Genomic DNA, 7,613 nt, shown 5'->3' with positions numbered 1-7,613 from the left:
ACTCTAAAACTGTGGAATGTGTTTAGGATTACATTCCATGAGTAGGAGCATTGCCTGTTTCAAACCCATGCATACCCAGCTCTGTTTGAAATCTATGCATAGCCAGTGACTCCTGGCCCACCTTTGGTTTACAACGCCCCAATTACAAACCTTCTGGAGAGAGTGCACACACAGCTGTAGGTAAATACATCCCATATTCACTCTCACTTACATAAGTACCTAGCTTAAAATAAGAACCCCTGCACACATACACGTATAGATGATCTCACATCCAGAGAAGATATAGCAAAAACATACATATCTCCTTAGAAATAAGGCCCAGCATGGTGGTTACATCAGTAATCCCAGCACTTTGGGAGGCAGAAGTGGGTGGATCACTGGATCCCAGGAGTTCGAAACCAGCCTGGCCAACACAGGGCAACCCTGTCTCTAACAAAAATACCAAAAACTAGCTGGGCGTGATGGCACACACCTGTAATCCCAGTTGCTGAAAATTACTTGAACCCGGTTGATGGAGATTGCAGTGAGCCGAGATTGCACCACTGCACTCCAACCTGGCTGATAAGTGAGACTCTGTCTCAAAAACTAAATAAATAAATGCATATTTTAGTAATCACTGTATTAACACAGCACATTATATATATTCTCACATTCAAAAGTAAAAAAAAAAAAAAAAAAAAAAAGTAATCGTCTATGGTTTCAATAAGGAAGTGAAGTTGAGCGCATGTACCTAAGATAGCAGTAGGAATTCTCGACCTAAAGAAGGAAACTGAGGCAAAATTAACAGAGAGTTTACTGAGCCAAGATTGGGCACTGCAGCCCGGGACACGGTTCCCAGTTGCCTTGCAGAGTGCTCCCACCAGTGTTTGCTGCAGGCAGGTTTTAAAGGGCAAAAGGAAAGAAAAGGTGGGCTGACAAAGGTGCTTGTTAGGAGTGCTCCTTGGTTTATAGAAATAACACTGATTAATGATTGTACATCATTGAACTATAGGTGTCCAGTGTATGGTATTTTATGACTGCTTGGCGTTAGTCTAGAGCCCACACAGCAAGTGGCTTCAAGAGGTAGTCACTTAGCTCAAGGACGTGACTCCCATGATACACTGTCATGTTTCAATGCCTCTCTGGGCCCGATAACTAAAGCATTACTCAGATAAAAGTTTATTTTCTTTCTCAGAATGAAATTAGTTTTCTTGGTATGATTGTCCCTTATAATGTCTTTTTCCCATGCTTAGAAAATTGCCTCAGATAATTTCATCATTTCTCTCTAGAAACTAAGACTGTTTTTTTGTTTTCATCTTAGTCATGTTTTACTACGTCATTTGTCTGTGTGCACACCACTTAGATTTAAGATGAAAATTAGAGTAAAATCAAGGAAAATCCCAAATAGTATATAATTCTCGCAGACATGTTAAAACCAACTTGCTCATTCACCTGGTGAATATATAATAAGATACTATACTACATATATAATATATTACATGTATAATAGGCTATTGCCTAGTTGGAGAGTGGGCATACTATTTTAAAAAGTAAGGCCAGGCATGGTGGCTCATGTCTGTAATCCCAGTACTTTTGGAGGCTGAGGAGGGTGGATTACAAGGTCAGGAGTTCGAGAGACAATCCCGTCTCTACTAAAAAAAAAAAAAAAAAAAAAAAAAAATAGCCAAGTTTGGTGGCGGGCATCTGTAGTACCAGCTACTTGGGAGGCTGAGGCAGGAGAATTGCTTGAACCCGGGAGGTGGAGGTTGCATTGAGCTGAGATTGTGCTCCAGTTTGGATGACACAGCAAGACTCCACCTCAAAAAAAAAAAAAAAAAAAAGAAAAGAAAAACTTAGCAGAGCGTGGTGGTACATGCCTGTAATCCCACCTACTCTGGAGGCTGAGACAGGAGTATTGCTTGAGCCTAGAAGGTGGAGGTTGCAGTGAGCCAAAATCGCACCACTACACTCCAGCCTTGGTGACAGAGCGAGATTTGGTCTCAAAAGCAAAAGCAAAAAAAAAAAAACTCAACTTTTTTGTATTTACATCAAGTAATACATTTGATGTTTTCTTTCTTTCCTTCTTTTTTTTTTTTTTTTTTTTTTTTTACATCCCTACCCCGCAGCATGACATTTCTAAAGTGTGTAATCACAAAGTTGATACTATTTCTTGGTGTATATTAAGGCTCTATTGCTGCAGGCAAGTTAACCTGACTTACAAGATCTTTGGTTATCTGAATATCCTTAACAGAAATGGGAATTGGATTTGAGAAATGAACGAATACCACAAGGCAAATATGACCTATTGTTTGCTTGTTAATTTGGAGACAGACCATTGAGTCAATCACTGTATGTTTCCCACATTTTAATCATGACAGATTTTTTAAAAAGTAGTGCTGTTTGCTTTTAAAATTATTATTTTAGAAATTGTTTATTTAATTTAAACAATGTTTAAATAAATTAAAATAACATTGTAATTTAATACTTAAAAGTTACTGTTTTAAACTGAGGTGTAGTTTAGATACAATAATATGAACCGGCCTCAATTGTTCAGTTTAAGGAAGAAATTTGATGATTTTATGTCCCCATGAAATAGTCATGCAAAACTAGCTGTAGAACATTTCTATCACTCCAGAAAGTTCTGTTGTGGTACCATGCACTTTTAAAATTAAAAAGCCACCGAAGTGTACGCTTTAAAAGGATAAAGATACCATTTTATATGAATGGTATCTCCTCCCCGCAACACACACACAAAAGAATTTGCCTCACATTTACCTGCTGTGTCACTTGCAGAAATAATGGAGACTAGCATAATTTTTTTGTATCATATGAAGTACCGACTGTTCCGTGCAGGAAACGCGAGAGGGGAGAAGAAAAGACACACACACAATGCCTTTAAGGCTAAACAGCCTTTATCCCATGTAAATGACTGCGGATGCAAGAAGCAAATGATATAAAAATGAGCAGACTGACATAATAAGCAAATTGCAATGGGAAGGGGAGAAAGGAAAATACATTTACACTCACCAGACTATGGTGGATTCACCACCAGACTGAGAGGCAATAGCCTGGGCTCCAGAGCCGGCCACCTGTCCGTGTACAGACAGAGTGGTCTCACGGAGCTTCGGCGCAGACTGGAACACTAGCTCTTCTTGTAACAAGTTGTTTGGCATGAAGCCCAGTCACAAAAAGGTCAACTTGTTTCTGCCATTGCCTATTGTTTTTCATTAACTAACATATAGGAATAGATTGAAATGGAGATTTTTCCGAAACAGCACTGGATAAACGGCACAAGGGGCTCACACAACCTGTTCTGGGACTTGGTGACCATTGCTTATGTCCATGTTCAATTGAATTCAAATTTAATATTTAACTTTTTCTCCACACCAACCCCAAATATAACATTCAATTTACTTTTTTCTACAACAGAAAATTGGGAGTTCCTGAACACTGTAAGAAATACAGCTGCCGGGTGTGGTGGCTCACTCCTGAAATCCCAGCACTTTGGGAGGCTGAGGTAGGTGAATCACCTGAGGTCAGGCGTTCAAGATCAGCCTGATCAACATGATAAAACCCCATATCTACTAAAAATACTAAAAATTAGCTGAGTGTCGTGGCATGCACCTGTAATCTTAGCTACTCAGAGGCTGAGGCAGAAGAATTTCTGAGGCAGAGGTCACAGTGAGCTGAGATTGCACCACTGCACTCCAGCCTGGGCAACTAGGAAAAAAAAAAAAAAAAAAAAAAAAGGAAAGAAAAGAAAAGAAATGCACCAAGGCCAGCTAGGCCAGGGCAGCGATTCGGTCTACCACCGCAGGGACAATAAATAGGCTTTTCTGGGCTCCGGGGAACAGAGAAGGACATTGAGTTTACCTGGTGTCTAAGTGATATAAATTTATCCCCCACAGAGGAAGGGCCTAGCCTGAATACAAGAGTTACCAAAGCAACAAGACCATCCTGGCAATAAATCCTCTCCAGGGCAAGATGCAAATGAGTGAGGCAGGAGTTTGCAGTTAACTTCACAGCAAGGTTATCACCATCTGCTTTACAAACTCCTCCTCCACTGGTGAATGTCAGAGCTAACCCAGAGAGCAGGGAACCCTACCTGCCACCAAATCAAAGCCTCACAAACCATACTAGAAATCTGGCTAACTTTCTCCCAAGAACGGCAGTTCTCAAACCTCAGCTATGCATCAGAATCCTGGAAGGCATGTTAAAATGTGGGCTGCTGGGCCCTAACTCCAAAGTTGTTGCTTCATTCGTCTGGGCTGTGATCCAAGAATTTGGGTTCCAAACAAGTTCTCAGGTGAAGCTGACACTCCTGATCTGGGGACCACACTTTTTACAATCGATTAAAAAAAAAAAACTTTTAATTTTTTTTAGAGGCAGGGCCTCACTCTGTCAGCCAGGCTGGAGTGCAGTGGCCTGATCATAGCTCACTGCAGCCTCAAACTCCTGGGCTCAAGTGATCCTCCCACCTCAGCCTCCTGAGTAGCTGGGACTACAGGCATGCACCACCATACCTTGCTAATTGTTTTAAAATATTTTTTAAAGATGGGCATCTCACTATGTTGCCCAGGCTGGTCTTGAATTCTGGGCCTCAATCTATCCTCCAGCCTCAGCCTCCCAAAGTGTTGGGATTACAGGCATGAGCCACTGCACTTGCCTGGGACTGCACTGTGAGAACTATGGTGCTAAAGCTTTCTACTCCTTGTAACATTTGGTACTTGAGAATTCTCACACAGTCAGTCATATTTTAGGACAGTCCTAACCTGTCAGTCATAGTCATGCTACCTGGAGAGCAGGATCAAGCCAGGCATGGAAGACCCAAGGGTGGGAATGTCTGTCCCAGCTAGGCTGCTCCAGCCACTGTTCAGACAGGCTCACCCAGTACCCTAACCTGAGGAGCCGTGGGATTAATGTGTATAGATAGCTGCATTTGCATTTGTGAACATTGTGTGGGTAGCAGAGGTAACAGTTTGGACCAGCCATGTCAGAAGAGTCTGGTGATGCTTCTGCCAGTGACAATCAATCTCACATGAATTCAGTTTCACAGCATCTCAGTGGGCCAGGACCAAGCAGACAGGTTAGCACCTGGATCCAGGCTCTGCCAATCAATCAAAAACTGTGCGACCTGCAGAAATTTTCTTACTTCTCAGAACCTCACTTTGCAAAGAACTCATTACTTTACAAGGGTAAACCTGTGGAGTAGGTCAGTATTTGGAAATGTTTTAAGTGAGCTATTTCTTGCCTGCATTTTTTCCCTCATTTCTCTTCTCTCCTCTGACTTTAAGCTGGGAACATTCCTTACTTCAGGGTGAGGGCTGAAGTTTCGAGAACAGTCCGGCTCCAGGTGGAGTTGGCCGATGGGCAGCATCAGCATTACCTGAGACAGGGGAGGCAGATTATGGGACCACAGCCCACATCTCCTAAAGCTCAGTCTGTCTCTGGGGATGAGGCCGAGAAATCTATGTTTTAACACATAACCTCCTCAGGTTATTACACACGGGTAAGGACTGAGCAGCTCTGGCCTAGAACCAAAAAGTTTCAATGTAGAAGCTTCAGAAGCCATAGTTGACAGCATGGTCTGAAAACCAGCATGCATGTATATGTCACATGCAGTATGTTGAGAAGAGGTTTTTCTTCGGAGGCCAAAGCTTAGGAAACCAAACATAGAGTTCATCTTACAAGTCATGGTATCAGGAAGGATTTGTGTGGATGCCCTCTCTCTCCCTAAAGGGAGAACAGCTAGATAGCAGGAAGGAGAGCAGGACCAGATGGGGTGAGATTAGATCTTGGAGGACTTACAGGGTGCAGCCCCCTTCTCACCCCATCAGGCCCTGGCTTGAAAAGGTTTACTGGGTGGGTCAGACTGTCCCCAAAGAGCTTGAAGTAAGAGACAGAGTTCCAGCTTGAGGAGGAAAGAAAGGGCTGAGAGGCCATCACAGGGGCACATGGTACCCCAATTTATGGAGGAAGTAGAGATGGAAAGGGAGCCAGTCTGGAGAAAGAATTGCAACAGAAAGATAGAAGGAAGCCGAGGTGGGACCACACGTGTCCAGGGCTGGCAGGATTATTATTATGAGCCAGTGGCCCTGAAAAGCCATGAGGGCAGCTTGAGAGGCAAAGCGTGGGTGGGAACAGTTGTCGCCCTGTCCTGAGTGGTGAGAGACAGTGTGGCCTCTGTGACTCTGCTGGTTACTCCAGGCCTGCCTGTGATAACCTTGCCCTGCACTGATCCTGGAGAAGGTTCTATCTGGGTTTGTCCCATGCAGACCCATGGCCGTGGAGGAGCTGGCACTGAGGAGGGCATCCCCACAGGGCCCTCTGGCCCAGGAAGGGGCCCGGGAAGCACCTGGCTCCACTGTCCTGAGGGATTGTGCAACCTGGGTGTGTCCCCGCAGTTCCTGGAGAGCTGGCTCATTCCTTCCCTCCTCTCCAGAAACAAACTCAGACGCCCACGGTGAGGTCAGTTTCGGTTGAAGCTGCTTTGCGTTAAAAAAACAAAACATCTCTTTCCTCTTGATGGGAATACTTACACCGAAAAGCTTTTTGAGCATAGCTTTGATGGCTGTGTGGTCAGGAGTTGCAGGTTTTTCTCTTGCTCTGCAGGACCTTGGGCAAATCAACCAGCTAATACGTGTCAGCGCTCACCGTGCGCCAGGCACCTTTGAATCCTCCCCACAGCCCATGAGGCTTTTTCAGTAACGCTGAGAGCTGGGTGCTTTGCCCGGCTGCATGGCCCTATAATCAGCAGAGCTGGGATGTGGGCCTGGGGGTTCAGGATGAAGCCAAGTGTTAGAGCATCTCCGAGATCCCTCCCAGTGGCCAAACTTCCCGCTTCTCTAGTTCGAAGTCACTGGCCATGTGACCGTGGGACACTATGGCTTAGGCTGACCGCACTTGTTCTCATCTTGGGAGCTAGGATGTCGCAGATGGCTGCATCCCACCGTGACCATGGGAAAACAGCTTCACTTGCCCCAAAGCTTCCTTTACAGGGAGAACAGGGTGAGACAACACAGCAGCCACAGCAGAGGTGTGGGTCTCACCACCTGCTTATGTGTTTCTTTAAGGGCAGAGACCTTGTGTTCCCACTTTTGTATAACTGCCCCTCTACCCCGTGCTACAGGGTACATGCCTTGTGTTCTCACTTTTGTATAACTGCCCCTCTACCCCATGCTGCAGCGGTAGGTCCTCCTTAAATGTTTCTGATTAAGCCCACTGACAAGTCGTTTGCAAAGATACATTCCACAGTTGAGCTCTGGCACGCTTACTCATGAGATTTTTAAGTATTCATTTATTCAACAAATATTTATGTATATATTTATTTATTTTGTTTCACTTTAAAAATTACTTTTCTTGAGGGAGGGCTTTCCAACACAAACCAGAAAGGCTGCTAGACAAAGTCTAAAAGGGCCCTAACACTTCAACAAATATTTAAATGAGCACCTACTGTCTGCCCGGCACACACTAGGTGATAAGTGGTCCAATGGTGAGCAAAACAATAGCTCCTCGTGGGGTTACAGTCTTGTGGAGGAAGAAATAAACTAATCAGTTTCCCAAATGCACATAAAGTGACAGCTATGAGAAGCTGAGTGAAGGAAAGGGTCATAGGAATACGGAGGCATAGGCAA

The 7,613-nt window shown here is 44.2% G+C and overlaps 1 non-coding gene across 1 annotated transcript; it reads right to left on the bottom strand.

Annotated features, from left to right (window-relative positions):
- Positions 1-7,344: 7,344 nt before the first annotated feature.
- On the bottom strand, positions 7,345-7,406 carry LOC120364142 (U7 small nuclear RNA). Its single transcript, XR_005579485.1, has one exon. It is a non-coding gene; the product is annotated as a U7 small nuclear RNA (small nuclear RNA).
- Between the last annotated feature and the right edge of the window lie 207 nt (positions 7,407-7,613).

Source organism: Saimiri boliviensis, chromosome 2 (assembly GCF_048565385.1).
Source record: "Saimiri boliviensis isolate mSaiBol1 chromosome 2, mSaiBol1.pri, whole genome shotgun sequence".
NCBI classification, from domain to species: domain Eukaryota; kingdom Metazoa; phylum Chordata; class Mammalia; order Primates; family Cebidae; genus Saimiri; species Saimiri boliviensis.
This window is presented reverse-complemented; position numbering and strand designations above follow the sequence as displayed.